The sequence below is a fragment of the Arachis ipaensis genome, chromosome B10 (assembly GCF_059453495.1).
Source record: "Arachis ipaensis isolate K30076 ecotype BB chromosome B10, ASM5945349v1, whole genome shotgun sequence".
Taxonomy (NCBI): domain Eukaryota; kingdom Viridiplantae; phylum Streptophyta; class Magnoliopsida; order Fabales; family Fabaceae; genus Arachis; species Arachis ipaensis.
This window is the reverse complement of record NC_142435.1, coordinates 39,972,550-40,000,191: the sequence shown is the minus strand read 5'-3', so window position 1 is coordinate 40,000,191 and position 27,642 is coordinate 39,972,550. Positions and strand designations below refer to the sequence as shown.

General features: G+C 37.7%; 1 non-coding gene and 1 pseudogene across 1 annotated transcript; both read left to right on the top strand.

Annotated features, from left to right (window-relative positions):
• The first annotated feature begins 13,762 nt into the window (after nt 1-13,762).
• LOC148579780 (uncharacterized) lies at nt 13,763-27,238 on the top strand (annotated as a pseudogene).
• LOC148579781 (small nucleolar RNA R71) lies at nt 22,079-22,186 on the top strand. Its single transcript, XR_015896851.1, has one exon. It is a non-coding gene; the product is annotated as a small nucleolar RNA R71 (small nucleolar RNA).
• Nucleotides 27,239-27,642: the final 404 nt, after the last annotated feature.

Below are 27,642 nucleotides of genomic sequence, written 5' to 3'. Positions count from 1 at the left end.
TCTTTCCGAGCAATATACTCGGTGGAAGGAACACAACACGAGCACCAAATAACACCTCAATTTCCACGCATGACGTTTACACATGTGGATTTCGACTCCAATATTCAAAACTTAGACGACCTCATGGTCATCACTATTCAATTGGGAGACCTATTAGTAAAAAAGGTACTCCTAGATCCAGGAAGTAGTGCCGACGTCCTGTTTTACTCAACATTTCAAAAAACAAAGCTCAGCGACAACACCATCTAACCAACGGGGGGAGACCTTGTCGGTTTTTCAGGTGAACGAGTCCCAATACTGGGATCAGTGTGGTTGAAAACCACACTGGGTGCTGGGTGAGCATACTCTATGCAAAACATGTGATATTCAGTATTTAGTAGTAGATTGCTTCAGCCCATATAACCTTATACTTGGCCGACCTTTCTTAAACAAGTTCGGCGCAATTATATCTACAGTTCACCTTTGTGTCAAGTTTCCTATGCAGGACAAACACATTGTAACCATCCATGGAGATCATAAAGAAGCACAACAGTGCTACAACATCGGAAGAAAGCTTCAAAACTGACCAAAACAGCCTCAAATCAACAATGTCCACCTCACAACTAACAGCTCGGCGTTCGCCGACCTAGATCCTAGGGATGACTTTCTTGAACGACCTACGCCAACAGGTGAGCTACAAAAGGTATACTTCAATGAGGATCCTAATAAATTTACCTTTGTAGGTACAGAAATAAACACAGAAGAACTGACTGCAACAAAAACCTTCCTACAAGAGCAAGCCGATCTATTTGCCTGGGCGCCTTCTGACATGCCCGGCATCGACCCAAAGATCATCAGCCACAACCTAGCAATCAACCCTTCTGTTAGACCTGTACAACATAAAATGAGAAACCTCGGAGATGAAAAGAAAAGAGCATCATTAGAAGAAACTCAAAAGCTAATTAATGCCGACTTCATCAGAGAAATCAGATTTACTACTTGGCTCGCTGATAAACCACTATTTTATGGTTTATCTTGTGCTCAATTGAGTGGTTTTTATCAGCTCTTTATCCACTTATTCATACTATTTGCATGGTTTTACATTTGCCTTCCTAATTATGTGCTTTGATTGAAAACATGCTTCTTTGGACTTATAATTGCTAATATTAATCTTCTCTTATCACCATTAGATGTCTTGATATGTGTGTTAAGTGATTTCAGAGATTACAGGGCAGGAATGGCTCAGAGGATGGAAAGAAAGCATGCAAAAGTGGAAGGAATACAAGAAGTTGGAGAAACTGCTAAGCTGTCCAGCCTGACCTCTTCGCACTCAAACAGCTATAACTTTAGCTACAGAAATCCAAACGACGCGGTTCCAGTTGCGTTGGAAAGGTAACATCCGGGGCTTCAATTTGATATATAATTTACCATAGTTTCCCCGACGCCAGACGACGCGAACGCGTGAGTCACGTGGACGCGTGACCTGGCAGGAACGCAACCCGCGCGGACGCGTGGACGACGCCTCCGCGTCACTTTTCCGCGACCTGTACGTACCAGAATACGCTGGGGGCGATTTTTGGGCTGTTTTTGATCCAGTTTGCAGCCCAGAAAACACAGATTAGAGGCTATAAAGTGGAGGAATACATCCATTAATAATCAGGCTCTCATAATTCACTTCTCATGAATTAGATTTAGTTTTGAGAGATGCTCTCTCCTCTCTCTTAGGATTAGGATTAGGATTTAGGATTTTTATTATGTTTAAGCTATGATCTTTTCAACCACAGGTTCAATGTTCCCTTAAATTATTTTCTACTTTTATTTATTTTATTTTATTACTCCATTTGTTATTTACATCTCAATTGGCTTATGACTTTCATGTTAGGATTTTCTTGATCAATATTACTTGAGGTATTTCAGTTTAATATTGCTTTCTTTTATTTACATTATTGTTATTCCCATCTGAAGATATTTTTATTCCAGTAAATTTACTTTTTCCCCTTTTGGTCTTGGTTAAGAAAGCAGTAACTCAGGAGTTATCTTAGCTCAACATAATTGATAACTGTTATCTTTGATAATTGAACTGAACTTCAATAATCCCAATCTTTTCTTAGGAAATAAATAGGATTCGAAGATCAAACTAATTAGTCCCTTGACTTTTCTTTGCTTTAGTAAAGGTTAACTAAGTGGAATTAAGATTCAACTTTCATTATTATTGATAAGGATAACTAAGTCTGGACTTCTATTTCTCATACCTTGCCAAAAGTTTATCTTACAGTTATTTATTTATTTTATTTGTCATTTAAATATATCTGTGCTCATTGCCTAAGCTCCAAAACCCCCAATTTACAAAAATCATAACCAATAATAAGAATATACCTCCCTGCAATTCCTTGAGAAGACGACCCGAGGTTTGAATACTTCGGTTAACAATTTATTTAGGGGTTTGTTACTTGTGACAACCAAAACGTTTGCACAAAGGGATTTCTGTTGGTTTAGAATCTATATCTACAACGCGACTATTTTATTAAAATTCTTTACTAGCAAAAATCATAACGTCACTCGCCAATGTCGTAATGGTAAGGAAACAAAATGGTAAGTGGCGCATGTGCGTTGAATTTACTGACTTAAACAAGGCATGCCCGAAAGATTCTTATCCTTTACCATCCATTGACTCTTTGGTGGACAACGCCTCTGGTTATGCCACCTTAAGTTTCATGGACGCCTATTCGGGCTATAATCAAATCCTTATGCACCCTTCTGACCAGTGCAATAGGAAGAAAAAGATTGAACAGAGAGTCATGCGAAAGCGTGGCTGGAGGCGCACCTTTAGCATAATTTGACCCCACGCGACCGCGTCGCTGATGCATCCGCGTCAGGTGGGAACATTGGCCTCCCACGCGACCGCGTCACCCACGCGGCCGCGTGCCATGTAATTCGACGTAAAAAGGATGTATGGCAGTAAGTTGAGCTGGAGTTGGGCTGGACTCGTGCTGGAAGCCCAAGCCTTCCTACGCGAACGCGTGCCCCACGCGTCCACGTCATATTGGAAATAAGGTCACTCACGCGATCGCATGCCCCACGCGACCGCGTCACCCAGATTTTTGGCAATAGGCATTTAAACAGAGAGTTGCGCGAAGGCGAGGCTGCACTCGTGCCATTCGCACAAATCAGGTCACGTGATCGCATGATCCACGCGTCCGCGTCACCTGACCTTTTCGCGCACCACGCGACTGCGTCACCCACGCATCCGCGTCGCCTGCGCCGCACAACTTATCCAAATCAGCGCCAATTATCTTATCTTTTCTTTCCTAATCCTGATTTATTTTCTATCTTTTCTTCTTTCTTCTTTCTTTCTTACTTTATCTCTTTCACTTCTCATTCTTTTTCACTTTTATTTTATTTTATTTAATTTATTTAATTCATTCATTGCATTTTAATTTTGTGCATATTTTTCTTTTCTTTTCTAAAATTTTTATTTTTTCCATTGGTGTCACTTGTTCATATTCAACTATTATGTCTTTTCTGGTTTTATTTTGGTGCTCAGTGACTTGTTCTACACTATTGGATAATATTATTTAAGTCAATACTAATCTTTTATAATATTTGTATTAATTTTACATTGACAAAAATTTATATTATCTCTCCTTACCCACACTCGCTTCCCTATTGTTGTAAATTTTTGCACTCTTGATCTGCCATGTACTTCTACTATTTTCTCACCTACATGTTGTAACTACCATGTAATTGAGACCCTCATTTTTGGCATTAACCAACCCATATTTTATTTGTTTTCTATCTTTGCTTTGGGTTACTTTTCTTCCCTTTTTCTTTCAGGATGGCCACCCGGAAGGGAATCGGAAGACGTTACATGGGAAAACAAGACAAGTCCATCTGCACAATCCTTGAAGAAAAAAAAAGTATCAGTTAGAACAACCCGTCCACCTGCACATCTCAGCATGCACCGAGGACGGTGCAATCTTTAAGTGTGAGGAGGTCGATACCAATCTCCATGGGTTAGTTATTCTCTCTCAAACACCAATATTTTACTTTAATTGTTAGTTCATTGTTGTATTTGTATGTTTAATTTCATGTTTATTTGATTTTATGCATTTAGTTACTACTTGGTTGAAGTAATATTTTCTTTTTTAAGAAATTTTTATAGCATTTCACTAATTTAAAAATTTTTTTGTGTTAAATTTGTTTGAAGTTGTAATTGAAACATGGTTTTTGAGCCAAAGAACACACAACTTATGAGATTTTGAGCTTATTTATATGGTTACATTATTTAACCATAAATATTTTATTCTTGTGTGTTTACTTCTCTATAATTGTGATCTTTACTTTGTTTCAGTCTATATGTCCAATATTTAGTGTACTTACATGTTTGCATATGATTGAGGCCATTATTTGATTTTAGCTCACTTATCCCAAATAAGCCTACCCTTTACATCACCCTTGTTAGCCACCTTGAGCTTTTTAATCCCCATTTGTTCTATATTTTACCACATCACTAACCTTAAGCGGAAAACAAATAAATTATCCCAATTGAATCTTTGGTTAGCTTAAGATAGTGTGTTAATTAAGTGTGGGAAAACTATGGGAACATGGGTTAATAAGGGAATGCGTTATATTTTTAATTTGATAAAATATTTGGAATTTGGGTACCTACTCATGTGAGACTAGAAAAATAAAAAATCCATGTGCATTGATAAGTTATGTTTATTTTTCTATTTAAAAAAAATAAATAAAAATAAAAAAAAGAAGAACAAAAAAAAAAGAGAAAAAGAAAAGAAAAAGAAAAAGAAAAAAAATATTCAATAAATAAGTAAGTAAATAAGGGACAAAATTACCCCAATGTTAAGTTAATAAAAAAAACAATGCATATGTGATAAAATTAAAGAAAAGTTGATACATGAGTATGTGATGAAAAAGTGGGAATTTTGGGTAGCTAGTCATGAATTTAAAAGTATATAGAGTATATATATATTAGGTGAGAGCTTAGGATAATTAAAGATTCATATTATAGCTCACTTGGCCATACATATATCCTTTACCTTTACCTCAGCCCCATTACAACCCTGAAAAGACCTCATGATGTTTGCATTGGTACATTACATATTTGTTGATTGATTAGAGGAAGAACAAAGTTTTAGAAAGCATGACTAGAGAAGAGTAGAGTGATTGACCCTAGACACTTGAGAGTTAGAGTGATATACACTACCAGTAAGGGTTCAATGCTTGATTCTATGTTCCCTGCTTTCATGAGCTATCTTCTTACAAGTTTACTTGCTTTTTATTGTATGATTTGAATTAGTGAAATCTGATTTATGTTTGTCTTGGAGAACTTATTTATTTTTAACCAAGTAGGTAGAATCATTTTGCATGTAGTTGCATTCATATAGATAGGTTGCATCTCATACTTTCTTACATTCCTCTTCATCTTTATAGCTTCTCTTGAGCTTAGCATGAGAACATGCTAATGTTTAAGTGTGGGGAGGTTGATAAACCACTATTTTATGGTTTATCTTGTGCTCAATTGAGTGGTTTTTATTAACTCTTTACCCACTTATTCATACTATTTGCATGGTTTTACATTTGCCTTCCTAATTATGTGCTTTGATTGAAAACATGCTTCTTTGGACTTATAATTGCTAATATTAATCCTCTCTTATCACCATTAGATGCCTTGATATGTGTGTTAAGTGATTTCAGAGATTACAGGGTAGGAATGGCTCAGAGGATGGAAAGGAAGCATGCAAAAGTGAAAGGAATACAAGAAGTTGGAGAAACTGCTAAGCTGTCCAACCTGACCTCTTCGCACTCAAATGGCTATAACTTTAGCTACAAAGGTCCAAACGACGCGGTTCTAGTTGCGTTGAAAAGCTAACGTCCGGGGCTTTGATTTGATATATAATTTGCCATAGTTGCCTCAACGCCAGTCGACGCGAACGCGTGAGTCACGCGGACGCGTGACCTGGCAGGAACGCAACCCGCGCGAACGCGTGGACGACGCCTCCGCGTCACTTTTTCGCGACCTGTACGTACTAGAATACGCTGGGGGCAATTTCTGGGCTGTTTTTGACCCAGTTTGCAGCCTAGAAAATACATATTAGAGGCTATAAAGTGGGGGAATGCATCCATTCATAATCAGGCTCTCATAATTCACTTCTCATGATTTAGATTTAGTTTTGAGAAAGGCTCTCTCCTCTCTCTTAGGATTAGGATTAGGATTTAGGATTTTTATTATGTTTAAGCTATGATCTTTTCAACCATAGGTTCAATGTTTTCTTAAATTATTTCCTACTTTTATTTATTTTATTTTATTACTCCATTTGTTATTTACATCTCAATTGGCTTATGACTTTCATGTTAGGATTTTCTTGATCAATATTACTTGAGGTATTTCAGTTTAATATTGCTTTCTTTTATTTACATTATTGTTATTCCCCTCTGAAGATAATTTTATTCCAGTAAATTTATTTTTTCCCCTTTTGGTCTTGGTTAAGAAAGCAGTAACTCAGGAGTTATCTTAGCTCAACATAATTGATAATTGTTATCTTTGATAATTGAACTGAACTTCAATAATCCCAATCTTTTCTTAGGAAATAAATAGGATTCGAAGATCAAACTAATTAGTCTCTTGACTTTCCTTTGCTTTAGTAAAGGTTAACTAAGTGGAATTAAGATTCAACTTTCATTATTATTGATAAGGATAACTAAGTCTGGACTTCTAATTTCTCATACCTTGCCAAAAGTTTATCTTACAGTTATTTATTTATTTTATTTGTCATTTAAATATATCTGTGCTCATTGCCTAAGCTCCAAAACCCCCAATTTACAAAACTCATAACTAATAATAAGAATATGCCTCCCTGCAATTCCTTGAGAAGACAACCCGAGGTTTGAATACTTCGGTTAACAATTTATTTAGGGGTTTGTTACTTGTGACAACCAAAACGTTTGCACGAAGGGATTTCTGTTGGTTTAGAATCTATATCTACAACGCGACTATTTTATTAAAATTCTTTACTAGCAAAAATCATAACGTCACTCGCCAATGTCGTAATGGTAAGGAAACAAAATGGTAAGTGGCGCATGTGCGTCGAATTTACTGACTTAAACAAGGCATGCCCGAAAGATTCTTATCCTTTACCATCCATTGACTCTTTGGTGGACAACGCCTCTGGTTATGCCACCTTAAGTTTCATGGACGCCTATTCGGGCTATAATCAAATCCTTATGCACCCTTCTGTCCAAAATAAAATGGCATTTATCACTGAATTCAGTAACTATTGTTATAAAGTTATGCCTTTTGGACTAAAGAATACAGGGGTAACCTATCAACGTCTTATGGATAAAGTCTTCGCCAAACAGATCGGCCGAAATATAGAGGTTTACGTCGATGACATGGTCGCCAAGACCAAGGTCGGAAAGAACCATATCGACGACTTAACCGAGATCTTCGGCCAGATACGCTCCTACAACATGCGTTTGAATCCCGAAAAATGCGCCTTCACCGTTCAAGGTGGTAAGTTCCTAGGTTTTTTGCTAACAAATAGGGGTATTGAAGCAAACCCTGACAAGTGCCGAGTAGTGCTGGAGATGACAAGCCCGAAGACATTAAAAGAAGTCCAGCGCCTAATAGGAAGACTTGCTGCCCTATCTAGATTCGTCCCATGTTTGGCTTTAAAATCTATTCCCTTTTTCCAAACATTTAAAAAGAAAAATGCTTTTCACTGGAATGACGATTGTGAGAGAGCTTTTAATCTAAAAACAACTCTCTCACAACCGCCAATTTTACAAAAACCCTTACAAGGGGAAGATTTATACTTATACTTATCAGTTACTGACTGCGTGATAAGCTCTGCTCTTGTTACAGAAAGGGATAAAGTTTAGCATCCAATATACTTCGTCAATAAAACACTACAACACACTGAAATTAACTATCCGAGGATTGAAAAACTGGCATTAGCACTACTATTTTCAGCAAGAAGGCTCCGACCTTATTTCCAGAGCCATGTCATTAATGTTTGAACCAACCACCCATTACGTCAGGTGCTACACAAACAAGAAATTACTGGCAGGCTTGTCAAGTGGTCAGTCGAATTGTCCGAATTTGATATCAGATACCAAGCCAGAGGACTGATCAAATCACAATTCCTTGCCAACTTCATAGCAGAATTAACAATGCCTACTGAAGACGACCATACAATACAATGGACATTGTACGTTGATGGTTCATCAAACATTTAAGGGTGCGGCGCAGGCATCGGGCTTGAGGGCAGTGATGGCTTCGTCCTAGAATATTCAATACACCTATCCTTCAAAGCCAGTAATAACCAATCAGAATATGAAGCCCTCATCGTTGGACTCCGACTTTGTTTAAATCTCCAGATTTCAAACATAAAGGTATATTGCGATTCACTCCTGGTAGTACAGCAGGTAAACGATCTCTTCCAGGTAAAAGATCCTCTCCTTTCTAAATACCTAATGCTCGTAAAACATTTACGTTCAAAATTCACTGAATTTGAAATACATCATATACCACGAGAACAGAATCACAAGGCTGACATCCTCTCCAATCTCAGTAGGACACAAGCCGACCTATCTATATTACATCAGTCCACTATCACATCTCCAAGTATTACTCTAACCGATGTTGTGAGTGTTACACAGTAAACAGATTGGCGAACCCCATTTATACATTATTTGCAAACAGAGAATATACCAGACAATGTCGACAATACAAAGCAGTTTCGACGATAAGCATCCTTCTTCACTTTAATAAACGGCTCTTTGAATCGACGAGGATACTCCCATCCGCTTCTAAAATGCCTCAACCAAAGTGAAGTAGAAATAGCATTATCCGAAGCTCAAGAGGGAATTTGCGGAACACACACGGGAGCTCGAAGTTTGGCTCCAAAGTCCTCCGGGCAGGTTTCTTCTGACGAACGGATTTTTGCTAGTAAAGAATTTCACAATAAATTCTCGTTGTTAGTATAGTTTCTAAACCAACAAAGAATTCTTTCATACAAAAATTTGGTTGTCACAAGTAACAAACCCCTATAAATTAATAACCGAAGTATTCAAACCTCGGTTCATCTCTCAAGGAATTGCAAGGAAGTGTACTTATAATTAGTTATGAGATTGTATCTTTTTGGAGTTTTGAATAAGGAACAAGAAAAGTAAATTGCAAGAAATAAAATAATAATTAAGAAAACTCTTGGCAAGGTATGAAAATTAGAAGTCCTATCCTAGTTATTCTTATCAATTGTGATGAGAATTATCTGTTGCTCCCACTTAGTTAACCTCTAATTATCACTACAAGAGGCGCGGGACTTAGCAGCCTCAAATTGCTGGCCGTTGTTCCCAACTGCTCCAATTTGGTTGATTTGTTGCGATTCCTGCTGCGTTAATAACCCCCGCTCCAAATAATTTGACCCGAGGCGGTATTGGGCCCTCACCGCAGCAAATAACTTTGGGGGGGAGGGGATTTTGCTTCACTAAAATCCCCAAACCAAAATTATTTTGCGCCATAAACCTTCATTATTTGGCGCGAGAACCCTTCGTTAGAGCCAAGGCACAGTCAATCATTGGTCTCCTTCCCCGCCTTCGTTATCCTTCCCTCTGTCAGATCCAACTGCGTCCGCTTCATCATTCGTTCCGGTCACCAGGCTCCTCCCTCAGTCGTGTAGCTCCCGTGCACGAAGGTAAAGTAGGAGGGGTCGTCCGAGTCTTCTCCTTCTGCCGTGCATGTGTGTGACGTCGTCGGCGTCGTCCCAAGCCATCCGTCCCTGTGTCATCCTTGGCAGCCTTCTCCCCTTTGGCCCTACTTTGTGTTGCCGATTGCAATAGACTCCCCTCTCAGTTGTAAGTTCCTCTCCCTCATCCCAATTTAAGTTTCGTGGCTGTTGAGAAATTAATCTTGCATGAATTTAATCTTTGTGCTTTCTAAATTTCATTATTGAACAACGTTCTTTGATTAATTTTGGCCAAATTTTTCTTCAATTTAACACTCAGATTTAATATTTTCCCAATATCTGAACCCTGAGTCTTGATGTGTTTATGTTTATTGCTTCGGCTCATTTAGCATGTGCTGCTCTACAGTTTTCTAAGACAATTTCATGACCTGGATTCTTGAAAATTCTCTACGTTGTAAGATTTGAAATAATGTAAATAAATAAATAAAAAAACTGACATGAACACATTTATGGTTTTAGCTTCATCGAACTAAGCTGAAAAATTGTAGCTCTCTGATTACAACTTTTATGAATATAATGTTTACCCAAGTAAGCCACTCTGGCGGAGCTCTGTTCCATTATTTGCTACTATAAATCTTGAAGTAGCTTCATTGCACTTGAGGTATATCATTTACTTTTATTTGGATAACCTTAGCAGCCAAATTAGTTGGATAGAATTTGTATTGGCAAATATTTTTATACTTTGAAGTGCTCCCAGCAACTCAGTTGAGAGACATGCAACTCTTCTTGTCTGGTACTAGTAGTCCTTGTAATAAGACTCTGAATAGTCTTCATCATGTTTTTTTCTAAATTGTTCTTTGTGTGTACAAACTCTAAGGGAAAGTGCTATGTATTATTATAGAGCCACACATTGGGCATTGCAGCTTCATTCCCAATTTGTGAGTTAGAACAAATTTTATTGGATTAGTTAAATTAGTTAAACTGTGGTTTAAAAGTTCTGTGCTAAATATCGTTAGACCAATGTATCTGGATGTAATTTGTGTCTATATATATTAATGCATCACATTATTAAAACAGTAGGGAAGTCGGAGGAAAGATGTATATATACTTTAATATTTTAATTGTATTATTAAAAATAAATCTTATGCTTTTTTTTCCTATAAAAAATATTTATAAACCACTCATGTCTTATGCTTTTTTTTCCTATAAAAAATATTTATAAACCACTCATGTATGTTTTATTATGGTGAAGTACTTTTCAACTTTTGACTTTCTGATTCTTCGGTTTATAACTGTTCAAACATGCTTGACTTTAGTTGGTGCTATCTGACGTGTTTCTAATGAATTGAGGATATGTTAATGTAGATTATGCTGTGACTGAAATTGAGATAACCTTTTCTGTCTTCTTGATACTAAGTGGATCTTTTCTCTTCTATGATTCTGGAATATAAATTTGTTTTGGTTTTAGTAAACTGTATATTTGTTTTATTTTAATCTCTAAAAAATTATGTAAATTAATGGTTTTAGCTCTCGAATTTGCAGAAAAATGATTATTTGATTTAGTGCTCTTAGCTGATTTAAGCTAGGCCTTTTAACCATCACTTTAAAAACTAAGTTGAATCACTTTTCTGCAACTATAGGGACCTCTCAAGTTAAGTAATTAAATAGTGAGCTTTTGAATTTACAAAAAAAGAGATCTAACTTTGTGCTTTTGGTGATTCAAGCTAGTCCTTATGAGCATCACCCTAATGATTAACTTGAACCACTCTTTGAAATTTCAACCAGCCTTTTTATTAACCTTCATCATGGTTTTAATCTCAAGATCTCTCATCAGCTTTGAAATTTCTTGGTTACAATTGTTCAATGTTTCCTCTAATTCTCGGACTTACATTCTGAATTTGTCTTAACTTAATTTGTTTGCCTTGAAGCAGGTTCTCTGACAAGCGGATATCTCGTAGATCTGAAATAAATTACCTGGGGTGTATTCCTGCACCTGCAACTGTGACAGGTATTATCAATGGTCAAGAACCAATAAGTCTTGCACAAAGTCTTTTCGAGAATTTACTTAGTATTCATTTTTTTTCTAAAGACTTATAAATTAATGGCAAAACTGTTTTGATAAACGTTGAAAAATTCAGAGACCAAAGTTAGCGTTATCTCATATTTAGTTTGTACCATTACTATTGCAATTACTGTTATTAATTATACAAAACTTCTCTTAGGACCTTATAGATTAATTAAATTATTACTATTGGTATTAGTATTGTTGTTGTGATTGTGGTTTAGTGCATAATGCATGAGTTAATTATTATTGACCGTCAACTCACATTAACAATTAGGAAAGAAATTAAAGATAATTATTTTGATTCTCTTGGACAAGCACGGGTTTGTTTGATTTTTTATGAGGATTATTGAAAAAGGAATGGACTTTTAGGTTGTGTGTTTGAATTTTCTTTATGTTTAAAGCATTTGATTCCTTTCTAATATCTCTTTTCTGAGATTGAGATGTTCTATACTAGGATTTAAATTCATCACTATTTTAAAGTTCGATAGAAAGTGATATATATTCAGAGAACTTTTGTATATCAGTATCTTTCTATGCCATTGGAAATAAGAGGCAAAGACTAAGATTATTACACTTGTTCATTGGGTAAAAAAGCTCACAACTTGACTTCTCTTAGTATAACTGAATTGTTAGCTTATCTTTTTCTCTTGATTCTTTTCCAAGATTATTTTAGTCTTTGTCTTGATCAGTTACACCAAGGCATCATATTCCTCACGAAAAAAATAATGTTTTCCATATAATATATTATTCTGATGGAACTTTTAAACTTAATTAAGTTCTTTTTCTCCCTAAAGTTTATTTTTTAAATATTATTGATTGTCCTCCTATGCATTATTTAATTTTTTTCTAGTCCTTTTTCTTATGCTACAAAATGTGCTCCTTACACAATCTTCTTCCCTTTTAATCTATAAATTTATTATTCTTCTCATATATACTGCAGTTATTATAGGATTGCTTGATGACCATATGACTTTAGCATAGGTACTTACAATTCAAAGGGGTTGAAAATTATGCATAAATGATTAGTGCATTGACTGTGATATGTATCATATCACTGTTCACACATTAATATTTTCATGTTTCTGCTTGTTTCAGTTTGATAACATTGACTTAGACTTATCACAGTCCTTGGAGCTATATTATCCGATAACTTCACAGCTCCTACTCCAGAATCAAAGCTTCCTTCAGCTTACACTTGTTCTCTTCAGGTGGGTTAAAAGTTGAAACATTTAATTATTTTTTATATATTATATTTCATCATTAAGCTGCATCTAAAACTATTTAAGAAATGCTTATACATTATAAGTCTATCGAACTTTAAAATAGTGATGAATTTAAAATACTTCAATATCTGGTTTTGGAGGTACATTGAATCCAAATAGTTAATCTTGGCCCGTTAACAAAGATGGCTTATAGTTTTGCTTTGCTAACTAATTTTAATGTGAATTTTTTAAGAACTATACCAGCAAATGCTTGAACAAATGAAAGAAAGAAAGCAATTATTGGTTATGAAATTCTTGAATAATATACAGTTAATAGCTTAGGAGTTAGTTGAAGATAATTACAACCTCACAAGATGTACAAAATAATGAGTCAATCATATTTATTCCATACTCAAATGAAGTCTTCATTTATTTCATTATATATCTTGTGTTCTTATTTGATATAATTAATGGGTCAGTCAGATTTCATATAATTTCAGTTCCGTAATTTTAATATATAAGAACTTCAACTGATTCTTTAAGAATTAAATATTAAACATAAAAAGGTCAACTGAACTTGAACACCCCCTAATATATTGTAATACTATATTAATTTATCATTTTATTATTTCTCAGATTAATATAATATACCTCTTTTTCTTTTTCTTTTTTAAGGAAGGAATTTTATTTTTCATTTCAAATATTTGGCATTGGACCAGAGTTTCTTTCTTTCAGTAATTTTTTTTGAAAGTGCAAAATTATTCAATGAGTAAGCAATTTTCTTTTATTTTTCTGTTAGCTGTGTATTATCCTGTATGCTAGTAAATGTGTGTTTTATTATTCGGTTTAAGAGTTATTCTCCTATTCTATATCAAGTGTTAATTATTTACTTTTTTCTCGTGCTCTGACTTTGTTTTACTATGTGTCGTCGTTCTATTTTTTCATTAAATTGGATATTGATAAGAGTTGGATTTCAAAGTCGCGAGTTGGTACAGAATATAGGAATGGTTTGACCAGATTCCTAGATTTTGCATTTGCCAATGCATCGTCCGATGGGATGATACGTTGTCCATGTCCGAAGTGTGGGTTCCGCCTCCTACAAAATAAAGAGGATGCGTTCGATCATTTGGTGATAAATCCTTTCTCGTCTAGTTACACATTTTGGATCCATCATGGTGAGAGACCCTGGGTCGAGAGCTCTTGTGATGGACAAGAAGATCATTCTGAACAAAATTTCAATTCCCCGATACTTGATATGGTCCACGAGGCATTCAACTTCTCAGGACTTCCCGGCCATGAAGAAGACTCAGAGAATGAACATGACGGCGGTGCTATGGATGAGTTGCCTTAACTATAGAACGAACCTAGTCGAGAGATCCGCAACTTTCACGACCTACTCAAAGACGGGCAGCAGGAGTTATACCCAGGATGTTCGAAGTTCTCTAAGTTGTCTTTTTTGGTGAGGCTATATCACATAAAGTCCATGTGCGGAGTGAGCGATAAGGCCTTCGGAATGATTTTGGAGTTACTCGGGGACGCCTTTGAGCATGCCCGGATTCCATCCACTTTTCACGATGCTAAGAAAGTCATAAGAAAACTAGGTCTCACGTACAAGAAGATAGATGCATGTCCAAATGACTGCATGCTATACCAGGGCAACGACCAAGAGCTGACCAAATGCAAGCAGTGTGGGAGATGGAGATGGAAGCATAAGACTAAGAAGAACTCTAGGGTGAGGATCAAGATGGTTGTTAAGAAGAATGGCAAACCACAGGCAGCGAAGATTCTTCGTTACTTCCCCCTTATTCCACGATTGTAGAGGTTATATATGTCTAGTAAGACAGCCGTTGACATGCTATGGCATAAGAGAGGTCCTAACTCTGATGGTATGTATAGGCATCCAAGGGACGCCGAGGCATAGAAGTCATTTGACATACGATATTCCGACTTCTCTCGTGATCCACGCAGTGTTTGCCTAGCATTAGCCAGTGATGGCTTTAACCTTTTTGGGAACATGAGCTCGAAGTACTCAATTTGGCCCGTGGTTCTTATTCCGTATAACATGCCGCCTTGGATTTGCATGAAATCTACTTCGTTTATCCTCTCTATGATTATTGCTGGTCCTAAAATGCTTGGAAATGACATAGATGTGTACCTAAAGCCGTTGATCACCGAGTTGAAGCAATTATGGAGGGGTGTTGAAACTTATGATGCAGTCAAGAAAAAAACCTTCAAGATGTATGCTGCGCTGATGTGGACAATCAGTGATTTTCTAGGGTTGGGCAACTTATCTGGGTGGAACATGTATGGTGGGAGAGCCTGTCCTGCGTGCAATTTGGATGCTGAAACTAACCAGCTCACACACAGCCAGAAATGGTGTTTTATGGGTCATTGTCGCTTTCTAAATCATGACCACAAATACAGAAAAGATCGGTACTCCTTTGATGGAAAGATAGAGGATAGAGGTCCACCTATCAAAGTCTCTGGTGGAGATATTGTCCGGCAGTTAGAGGGTGTGCATGTCCAACTTGGCAAGGTGCAATCGGTTACGGGGAAAAGGACACGCGGACAGCAAACTGCCGTACAAGACGGACTCCTTAGAAGAAGAGGAGTATATTCTTTGAGCTGCCATATTAGGAGAACAATGGATTGCGTCACAACCTTGATGTCATGCACATAGAGTAGAATGTCTGTGACAACATAGTTTTCACCATAATAAATGAGAAAGGTAAGTCTAAGGACCACATTAAAGCTCGAAGAGACCTCCAGGCGATGGGAATCAAGCATGATTTGTGGCCACGGGAAGACGGAAAGTACCCATCTGCCATCTTTACTATAACCAATCCACAGAAGGAGCTCTTTCTAAGGACTATCAAGAACGTCGTTTTTCCAAATGGATACTCTAGCAACATTTTCCGCTGTGTGGACTTACGATAGCACAAGTTGTCGGGCATGAAAAGCCACGACTGTCACATTCTAATGGAATATCTACTTCCAATCACGTTAAGGAATGCATTGCTTGCCCCAGTGTCTTCTGTCCTGGCAGATTTATCATCCTTTTTTCGCCGATTATGCAGCAAATCCATAGACCCTCAACAACTTCCCCTCTTTCAGGATCACGTGGTTCATACTCTGTGTTGCATGGAGATGATTTTTCCTCCTTCTTTCTTCAGAGTGATGGTTAACTTGACAGTGCATCTGGTCGAGGAGGTACGTCTCGGTCGCTCAGTGCATTATCGGTGGATGTACCCAATTGAACGGTAACTATCAAATAAAATTATCTATTTTGCTTTTAATCAGTGCTTATGACACGTGTATATTCCCAAAGGTACCTATGCCGTCTCAAACAGTACGTGCGTAATAGATCACAACCAGAGGGCTCAAATGCAGAGGGATACTTATCTGAGGAGATTCTCGTATTCTGTTCAAGGTACCTAGATAATGTCGAGAGTAGGATTAATCGACCATTGCGTGTTGACGATCGACCGCGTGAACTCATGCCTGATGAGAGTGCAACTATGTTCCCTGGTGCGCAGAAGTTGTGATTACACTTTGATTATGTAAAATTCATCTCTCTTTCTTTCCCTGGTAATGGCGCCAAAAACATGATGCCAATACCATGGTTCACAACTTCACACAACTAACTAGCAAGTGCACTGGGTCGTCCAAGTAATACCTTACGTGAGTAAGGGTCGAATCCCACGGAGATTGTTGGTATGAAGCAAGCTATGGTCACCTTGTAAATCTCAGTCAGGCAGATATAAATTGATAATGGTGTTTTCGAATAATAATTAATAAGATAGGGATAGAAATACTTATGTAAATCATTGGTGAGAATTTCAGATAAGCGAATAGAGATGCTTTCGTTCCTCTGAACCTCTGCTTTCCTGCTATCTTCACCCAATCAGTCTTACTCCTTTCCATGGCTGGCTTTATGTGATACATCACCACTGTCAATGGCTACTTTCGGTCTTCTCTCAGGAAAATGATCCAAATGCCCTGTCACGGCATGGCTAATCGTCTGGAGGCATCACCCTTGTCAATGGTTTCATCGTATCCTCTCAGTGAAAATGGTCAACGCACCCTGTCACGGCACGGCTATTCATCTGTCGGTTCTCGATCATGCTGGAATAGGATTTACTATCCTTTTGCGTCTGTCACTACGCCCGGCAATCGCGAGTTTGAAGCTCGTCACAGTCATTCAATCATTGAATCCTACTCGGAATACCACAGACAAGGTTTAGACCTTCCGGATTCTCTTGAATGCCACCATCATTCTAGCTTACACCACGAAGATTCCGATTAAGAGATCTAAGAGATACTCATTCAGTCGAAGGTAGAACAGAAGTGGTTGTCAGGCACGCGTTCATAGGGAATGATGACAATTGTCACGTTCATCACATTCAGGTTGAAGTGCGAATGAATATCTTAGAAGCAAAATAAGATGAATTGAATAGAAAACAGTAGTACTTTGCATTAATCCTTGAGGGACAGCAGAGCTCCACACCTTAATCTATGGAGTGTAGAAACTCTACCATTGAAAATACATAAGTGATAATGGAGTTCATTGGTCTCGGCCCCAGAGGGGAACCGGAGTAACCAAGACTACTAATACAATGATAAAAAGTTTTATTTATAATAAACTAGTCACTAGGGTTTACAGAAGTAAGTAATTGATGCATAAATCCACTTCTGGGGCCCACTTGGTGTGTGCTTGGGCTGAGCTTGAAGTCTACACATGGAGAGGCCATTTGTGGAGTTGAACGCCAGGTTTTGATCCATTTCTGGCGTTCAACTCTGGTTTTGGATCCTTTTCTGGCGCTGGACGCCAGAATTGGGCAGAGAGCTGGCGTTGAACGCCAGTTTGCATCATTTATTCTTGGCCAAAGTATGGACTATTATATATATCGGGAAAGCCCTGGATGTCTACTTTCCAACGCAATTGGAAGCGCGCCATTTTGAGTTCTGTAGCTCCAGAAAATCTACTTTGAGTGCAGGGAGGTCAGAATCCAACAGCATCAGCAGTCCTTCTTCAACCTCTGAATCTGATTTTTGCTCAAGTCCCTCAATTTCAGCCAGAAAATATCTGAAATCACAGAAAAACACACAAACTCATAGTAAAGTCCAGAAATGTGAATTTAACATAAAAACTAATGAAAACATCCCTAAAAGTAACTAGATCCTACTAAAAATATACTAAAAACAATGCCAAAAAGCGTATAAATTATCCGCTCATCACAACACCAAACTTAAAATTGTTGCTTGTCCCCAAGCAACTGAAAATCAAATAGGATAAAAAGAAGAGAATATACTATAAATTCCAAACTATCAATGAAACATAGCTTCAATCAAATGAGCGGGACTTATAGTTTTTTGCCTCTTGAATAGTTCTGGCATCTCACTTTATCCATTGAGGTTCAGAATGATTGGCATCTATAGGAACTTAGAGTTCAGATAATGTTATTGATTCTCCTAGTTCAGTATGATGATTCTTGAACACAGCTATTTTATGAGTCTTGGCCGTGGCCCTAAGCACTTTGTTTTCCAGTATTACCACCGGATACATAAATGCCACAGACACATAATTGGGTGAACCTTTTCAGATTGTGACTCAGCTTTGCTAAAGTCCCCAATTAGAGGTGTCCAGGGTTCTTAAGCACACTCTTTTTTTGCTTTGGACCTTGACTTTAACCGCTCAGTCTCAAGTTTTCACTTGACACCTACACGCCACAAGCACATGGTTAGGGACAGCTTGGTTCAGCCGCTTAGACCAGGATTTTATTCCTTTAGGCCCTCCTATCCACTGATGCTCAAAGCCTTGGGATCCTTTTTATTTACCCTTGCCTTTTGGTTTTAAGGGTTATTGGCTTTTTGCTCTTGCCTCTTGGTTTTAAGAGCTTTTGGCTTTTTCTGCTTGCTTTTTCTTTCTATTTTTTTTCGCCTATTTTTTTTCTGCAAGCTTTGCTCTTTGCTGCTTTTTCTTGCTTCAAGAATCATTTTTATGATTTTTCAGATTATCAAATAACATGTCTCCTAGTCATCATTCTTTCAAGAGCCAACATATTTAACATTCTTAAACAACAACTTCAAAAGACATATGCACTATTCAAGCTTACATTCAGAAAACAAGAAGCATTGTCACCACATCAATATAATCAAACTAAGTTCAAGGATAAATTCAAAACTCATGTACTTCTTGTTCTTTTGAATTAAAACATTTTTCATTTAAGAGAGGTGATGGATTCATAGGACATTCATAACTTTAAGACAAAGTTACTAATTACTAATGATCATGTAATGAAGACACAAACATAGATAAGCACATAACATAGAAAACGAAAAACAGAAGAAATAAGAACAAGGAATGAATCCACCTTAGTGATGGTGGCGTTTCCTTCTTGAGGAACCAATGATGTCCTTGAGCTCTTCTATGTCTCTTCCTTGTCTTTGTTGCTCCTCCCTCATTGCTTTTTGATCTTCTCTTATTTCATGAAGGATGATGGAGTGCTCTTGATGTTCCACCCTTAGTTGTCCCATATTGGAACTAAATTCTCCTAGGGAGGTGTTGATTTGCTCCCTTATATTTATATGGAGGGAAGTGCATCCCCTGAGGTATCTCAGGGATCTCTTGATTTGCAGCCACATGTTCTACCACTGAGCTATAGACCCTTGAGATGAATTTTTCTATCTCCCATGACTCGGAGGTAGAAGCCTTTGTCTTCCCTTCCCCTCTTTTAGAGGTTTAGGTGCCATCAATGGTAATGGAAAAATAAAAAGCTTATGCTTTTACCACACCAAACTTAGAATGTTGCTCGCCCTCGAGCAAAAGAAGAAAGAATAGAAGAAGAAGAAGATATGGAGGAGATGAAGGGATGTGTGTATGGATGTGAGTGGTGAATGGAGAACAGAAGGGATGATCATGAATGGAGAGAGAGAGGGTGAGGTGGGTGGGAATCCTGTGGAATTCACAGATCCTGAGATGATCCTGTGGTGTCCACAGATCCTGAGGTGTCAAGGATTTACACCCTTGCACCAAATTAGGCATGCAAAATGCCCTTGCACGCAACTCTGGGCGTTCAGCGCCAGGTTGGTGCCCATTTTGGGTGTTCAACGCCCATTTGTTGGCCATTTCTGGCGTTGAACGCTAGAACCATGCTTGTTCTGGGCGTTCAGCGCCCAGACACTGCCCATTTTGGGCGTTCAGCGCCAGAACCATGCTCTGTTCTGGCGTTGAACGCCAGGCAGGTGCTTCCTCCAGGGTGTGATTTTTCTTCTGCTGTTTTTGATTCCGTTTTCAATTTTTATATTTATTTTGTAACTCCTCATGATCATGAACCTAAGAAAACATGAAAAACAAAAATAAAATTAGATAAATAAACATTGGGTTGCCTCCCAACAAGCGCTTCTTTAATGTCAATAGCTTGACAGTGGGCTCTCATGGAGCCTCACAGATGTGCAGAGCTTTGTTGAGACCTCCCAACACCAAACTTAGAGTTTGGATATGGGGGTTTGACACCAAAATTAGAGTTTGGTTGTGGCCTCCCAACACCAAACTTAGAGTTTGATTGTGGGGGCTTTGGTTGACTCTGCTTTGAGAGAAGATTTTTATGCTTCCTCTCCATGGATGCAGAGAGAGATCCTTGAGTTGTAAACACAAGGTTGTCCTCATTCAATTGAAGGATCAATTCTCCTCTGTCCACATCAATCACAGCTCTTGCTGTGGCTAGGAAAGGTCTTCCTAGGATGATGGATTCATCCTCTTCCTTTCCAGTGTCCAAGACTATGAAATCAGCAGGGATGTAAAGGCCTTCAACCTTTACTAACACATCCTCTACTTGTCCATAAGCCTGTTTTCTTGAATTGTCTGCCATTTCTAATGAGATTTTAGCAGCTTGCACCCCATAGATTCTCAGTTTCTCTATTACAGAGAGGGACATGAGGTTTATCCCTGAACCAAGGTCACACAGAGCCTTAAAGATCATGGTGCCTATGGTACAAGGTATTATGAACTTTCCAGGATCCTGTCTCTTCTGAGGCAATGTCAGTTGATCCAGATCACTTAGTTTATTGGTGAACAGGGGAGGTTCATCTTTCCAAGTTTCAATGCCAAATAATTTGGCATTCAGCTTCATGATTGCACCAAGGAACTTGGCAGCTTGCTCTTCAGTAACATCCCCATTCTCTTCAGAAGAGGAATACTCATCAGAGCTCATGAATGGCATAAGGAGGTTCAATGGAATCTCTATGGTCTCTAGATGAGCCTCAGAGTCCTTTGGTTGCTCAGAGGGAAGCTCCTTATTGATCACTGGACGTCTCAGGAGGTCTTCCTCCTTGGGATTCACGTTCTCTCCTTCCCTTACAGGTTCGGCCATGGTGCTTATGTCAATGGCCTTGCACTCTCCTTTTGGATTCTCTTCTGTATTGCTTGGGAGAGTACTAGGAGGGATTTCAGTGATCCTTTTACTCAGCTGGCCCACTTGTGCTTCCAAATTTCTAATGGAAGACCTTGTTTCATTCATGAAACTCACAGTGGCCTTAGATAGATCAGAGACTAAGTTTGCTAAGCTAGATGGATTCTGCTCAAAATTCTCTGTCTGTTGCTGAGTGGATGATGGAAAAGGCTTGCTATTGCTAAACCTACTTCTTCCACCATTATTAAAGCCTTGTTGAGGCTTTTGATCCTTCCATGAGAGATTTGGGTGATTTCTCCATGATGGATTATATGTGTTTCCATAAGGTTCACCCATGTATTTTACCTCTGCTATTGCAGGGTTCTCAGGATCATAAGCTTCTTCTTCAGAAGATGCCTCTTGAGTACTGTTGGGTGCAGCTTGTATTCCATTCAGACTCTGGGAAATCATATTGACTTGCTGAGTCAATATTTTATTCTGAGCCAATATGGCATTCAGAGTATCAACTTCAAGAACTCCATTCTTCATAGGCGTCCCATTACTCACAGGATTCCTCTCAGAAGTGTACATGAACTGGTTATTAGCAACCATGTCAATGAGTTCTTGAGCTTCTGCAGGCGTTTTCTTTAGGTGAATGGATCCACCTGCAGAAGTATCCAATGACATCATTGATAGTTCAGATAAACCATCATAGAATATATCCAGGATGGTCCATTCTGAAAGCATGTTAGAAGGACACTTTTTGGTCAGCTGCTTGTATCTTTCCCAAGCTTCATAGAGGGATTCTCCTTCTTTCTGTTTGAAGGTTTGAACATCCACTCTAAGCTTGCTCAGCTTTTGAGGAGGAAAGAACTTGGCTAAGAAAGCCGTGACCAGCTTATCCCAAGAGTTCAGGCTGTCTCTGGGTTGAGAGTCCAACCAGATTCTAGCTCTGTCTCTTACAGCAAATGGGAAAAGCATGAGCCTGTAGACTTTAGGATCTACTCCATTAGTCTTAACAGTATCACAGATCTGCAAGAATTCAGTTAAGAACTGAAAAGGATCTTCAGATGGAAGTCCATGAAACTTGCAGTTCTGCTGCATCAGAGAAACTAATTGAGGTTTCAGCTCAAAATTGTTTGCTCCAATGGTGGGAATGGAGATGCTTCTTCCATGTAAATTGGAATTTGGTGCAGTAAAGTCACCAAGCATTCTCCTTGCATTATTATTATTTTCGGCTGCCATCTCCTCTTCCTGTTCGAAAATTTCCGAAGGATTCTCTCTGGAATGTTGTAATTTAGCTTCTCTTAGTTTCCTCTTCAGAGTCCTTTCAGGTTCTGGATCTGCTTCAACAAGAATATTCTTGTCCTTGCTCCTGCTCATATGACAAAGAAGAGGGCACAGAAAAATAATAATAATAGGGATCCTTTTTACCCAAGTATAGAGGTTCCCTTTAGGTGAGTGGGAGAAAAGGAGAAGAAAAGAGAGAGAGGGAATTTTGGAAAATTGTTTTTGAAAAAGAGTTAGTGATTTTTGAAAATAGTTTTTTGAGAAAAATTAGTAATTTTTCGGAAAAAAATTTTTAAAATCAAAGATTAAAATAATTAGTTAATTAAAAAGAAATTTTGAAAAAGAGGGAAGATATTTTCGAAAATTAGAGAGAGAGAGTTAGTTAGGTGGTTTTGAAAAAGGTAAGAAGCAAACAAAAAGTTAGTTAGTTAGTTGAAACAAATTTTGAAAAGATAAGAGGTTAGGAAGTTAGAAAAGATATTTTGAAATCAAATTTTTTTTTTTTTGAAAAAGATAAGATAAGAAGATATTTTTGAAAAGATATGATAGAAATTAGTTTTTGAAAAAGATTTGAATTTTTAAAATCACAATTAATGACTTGATTTACAAGAAATCACAAGATATGATTCTAGAACTTAAAGTTTAAATCTTTCTTAACAAGTAAGTAACAAACTTGAAATTTTTGAATCAAAACATTAATTGTTATTGTTATTTTCGAAAATTATGATGTAAAATTAAGAAAAAAATTTTGGAAAATATTTTTGAAATTTTCAAAAATAACTAAAAAATTTGAAAAAGATTTGATTTTTGAAAAAGATTTTGAAAAAGATAAGATTTTTAATTTGAAAATTTGATTTGACTCATGAAAACAACTAGATTTTAAAAATTTTTGAAAAAGTCAAATCTAATTTTCGAAATTTTAAGAGAGAAAAAGGGAAAGATATTTTTTGATTTTTGAATTTTTAATAATGAGAGAGAAAAATAAGTAAAATGATGTAATGCATGAAATTTTTAGATCAAAACAATGAATGCATGCAAGAATGCTATGAATGTCAAGATGAACACCAAGAACATGTTTTTGAAAAATTTTTAATGCAAAGAAAACATGCAAGACACCAAACTTAGGATTCTTTAATGCTTAGACACTAAGGATCCAAGAATGCATATGAAAAACAAGAAAAGACACAAAACATGCAATGCAAAGATCAAACAAGAAGACTTACCAAGAACAACTTGAAGATCATGAAGAACACTATGAATGCATGAGAATTTTCGAAAAATGCAAGATGCACATGCAATTGACACCAAACTTATAACATGACTCAAGACTAAAAAAAGAACACAAAAAATATTTTTGATTTTTATGATTTTCTAATTTTTTTGTATTTTTTTTCGAAAATTATTTGAAAAACAAAAATAAGGATTCTAAAATTTTTAATATGAATTCCAGGAATCTTATGCTCTTTAGTCTAAAGCTCCAATCAAAGGGTCAGGCATGGCTTAATAACCAGCCAAGCTTTAGTATGTAATTCAGACATGACACGTCTAACATGCCCTACAGTCGTAGCTTTACAGCCAACCAGGCTTCAACATACGTTATGAAACACTAGAATTCATTCTTAAAAATTTTGAATAAAATTATAAAATTTTTGAAAACATTTTTATTTTAAAATTTTTTTTTCGAAAACAAAGGAGAAAATTTTGAAAGATTTTTGAAAATTTTTTGAAGAGAAAACAAAAAGAAAATTACCTAATCTGAGCAACAAGATGAACCGTCAGTTGTCCAAACTCGAACAATCCCCGGCAACGGCGCCAAAAACTTGGTGCGCAGAAGTTGTGATTACACTTTGATTATGTAAAATTCATCGCTCTTTTTTTCCCTGGTAATGGCGCCAAAAACATGATGCCAATACCATGGTTCACAACTTCGCACAACTAACCAGCAAGTGCACTGGGTCGTCCAAGTAATACCTTACGTGAGTAAGGGTCGAATCCCACGGAGATTGTTGGTATGAAGCAAGCTATGGTCACCTTGTAAATCTCAGTCAGGCAGATATAAATTGATAATGGTATTTTCGAATAATAATTAATAAGATAGGGATAGAAATACTTATGTAAATCATTGGTGAGAATTTCAGATAAGCGAATAGAGATGCTTTCGTTCCTCTGAACCTCTGCTTTCCTGATATCTTCACCCAATCAGTCTTACTCCTTTCCATGGCTAGCTTTATGTGATACATCACCACTGTCAATGGCTACTTTCGGTCTTCTCTCGGGAAAATGATCCAAATGCCCTGTCACGGCACGGCTAATCGTCTGGAGGCATCACCCTTGTCAATGGTTTCATCGTATCCTCTCAGTGAAAATGGTCAACACACCCTGTCATGGTACGGCTATTCATCTGTCGGTTCTCGATCATACTGGAATAGGATTTACTATCCTTTTGCGTCTGTCACTACGCCCGGCAATCGCGAGTTTGAAGCTCGTCACAGTCATTCAATCATTGAATCCTACTCGGAATACCACAGACAAGGTTTAGACCTTCCGAATTCTCTTGAATGCCGCCATCATTCTAGCTTACACCACGAAGATTCCGATTAAGAGATCTAAGAGATACTCATTCAGTCGAAGGTAGAATGGAAGTGGTTGTCAGGCACGCGTTCATAGGGAATGATGACGATTGTCACGTTCATCACATTCAGGTTGAAGTGCGAATGAATATCTTAGAAGCGAAATAAGATGAATTGAATAGAAAACAGTAGTACTTTGCATTAATCCTTGAGGGACAGCAGAGCTCCACACCTTAATCTATGGAGTGTAGAAACTCTACCGTTGAAAATACATAAGTGATAATGGAGTTCATTGGTCTCGGCCCCAGAGGGGAACCGGAGTAACCAAGACTACTAATACAATGATAAAAAGTTCTATTTATAATAAACTAGTCACTAGGGTTTACAGAAGTTAGTAATTGATGCATAAATCCACTTCCGGAGCCCACTTGGTATGTTCTTGGGTTGAGCTTGAAGTCTACACGTGGAGAGGCCATTTTTGGAGTTGAACGCCAGGTTTTGATCCATTTCTGGCGTTCAACTCTGGTTTTGGATCCTTTTCTGGCGCTGGACGCCAGAATTGGGCAGAGAGCTGGCCTTGAACGCCAGTTTGCATCGTCTATTCTTGGCCAAAGTATGGACTATTATATATTTCTGGAAATCCCTGGATGTCTACTTTCCAACGCAACTGGAAGCGCGCCATTTTGAGTTCTTTAGCTCCAGAAAATCCACTTTGAGTGCAGGGAGGTCAGAATCCAACAGCATCAGCAGTCCTTCTTCAACCTCTGAATCTGATTTTTGCTCAAGTCCCTCAATTTCAGCCAGAAAATACCTGAAATCACAGAAAAACACACAAACTCATAGTAAAGTCCAGAAATGTGAATTTAACATAAAAACTAATGAAAACATCCCTAAAAGTAACTAGATCCTACTAAAAACATACTAAAAACAATGCCAAAAAGCGTATAAATTATCCGCTCGTCATTCCCCGAGGTTGGAAAGGCGGTCGGGGCTGCTTCTTTTTACACCCTCACACCAACTGAAAAATTCCAAGCTCACCGTCATGTATTGGTCAATTTCCTGGCCGTGGAAAAATATATTGAGTAAGTGCATTTGAAAGTATCGACTTTGTATGAACTTCTATAGTTGGAGAACCTGACATGAAATTTTTGTGACGTTTCCAGTGAGTTTAGGGTGATCACAAAGAGAAAGTTATGAAGTAGGACAAGGTCCCAGTCTCACATAGACAGTGTTGTGCACAGAAAATTTCCCGATTGGTTCAAGCGTCAGGTGAATCCTGGTATCATTTATCCATTTACATATTCAAATGGTGTCATATTTTTTGTATTCCAAGATCATGAAACAGGTAATTTATCAACTGCCAGGTTCTATTGGGAAGCACCATGCACCCGAACGAATTGCAATGGCTTGCATGTGGGCCCAATGTTCAAGCTAGCCGCTATACATCTTACAACGTAAATGGATTTAAATTCAGAATCCTATCGAGAGAGGAAGGGTTGAAAACCCAAAATAGTGGGGGGTGTATGTCACTTCTGACACTAGGAGTTATGCAAGCAAGCGCGACAGTAATGTTGCTGTTGGTGGCGTCTCGTATTATGGAAAACTCTTGGACATCATTGAGTTAAATTACAGTGGTCAGTTCACAGTCGTCTTGTTTAGATGTATCTGGGCAAACACCACCTCTGGCAGAGGTATAAAACAAGACTCTTTGGGACACACAGTGGTTAACTTCTCCCATCTAATTCATACCAGTGTTCGAGAAGACGATGAACCATACATTCTTGCATCTGAAGCTCACCTAGTATACTATGTGGAGGATGACGCTGATAAAAAATGGAGTGTGGTAGTCCATGTGAACCCAAGGGACATGTTTGAAATGGCTGAAGACATAGGACAGTGTCAGTTCGAACTTTCTCCCCAACCGATTCTGACTGGGTTGGTTGAGTTTGATGTCGAAGGTTTGTCATTGAGATGGGACGACGATTTAGAGGAACCAACCACTGATGCCATCGATAATTGCGAAGAAGCTGCCTATATATAGATGTCTTCAGATACTAATTTAGGACATGTGCACTATTTTTCCATGTATAGCACTGTTGAGGGATATAAAATTGCATAATTATTAATTAGGAACTAGCATATAATAGATTTTTAGAACATGGAAACACTTGATGTATATTGCTCTTTATTTACAATTAATTTACCTGGAACATGTTATTTTTTTTAACATATTTTGTCCTCAATTTATTTAATTTATTAGGATGTTACTAGATTGTAATTGACTTTATATATTGGCTGACATGATCGGAGTTGCCAAGGAAATTGGAAGAGGGGGACCGATTTCTTGTAGCCTCTAGCATCTTATTTTGCAAGGCGATGGTTGAGGCCTCCCCGTTCTCTTCGCTGGAGCATGCAACATCATTCGCAAGAGACCTATGGTTTAAC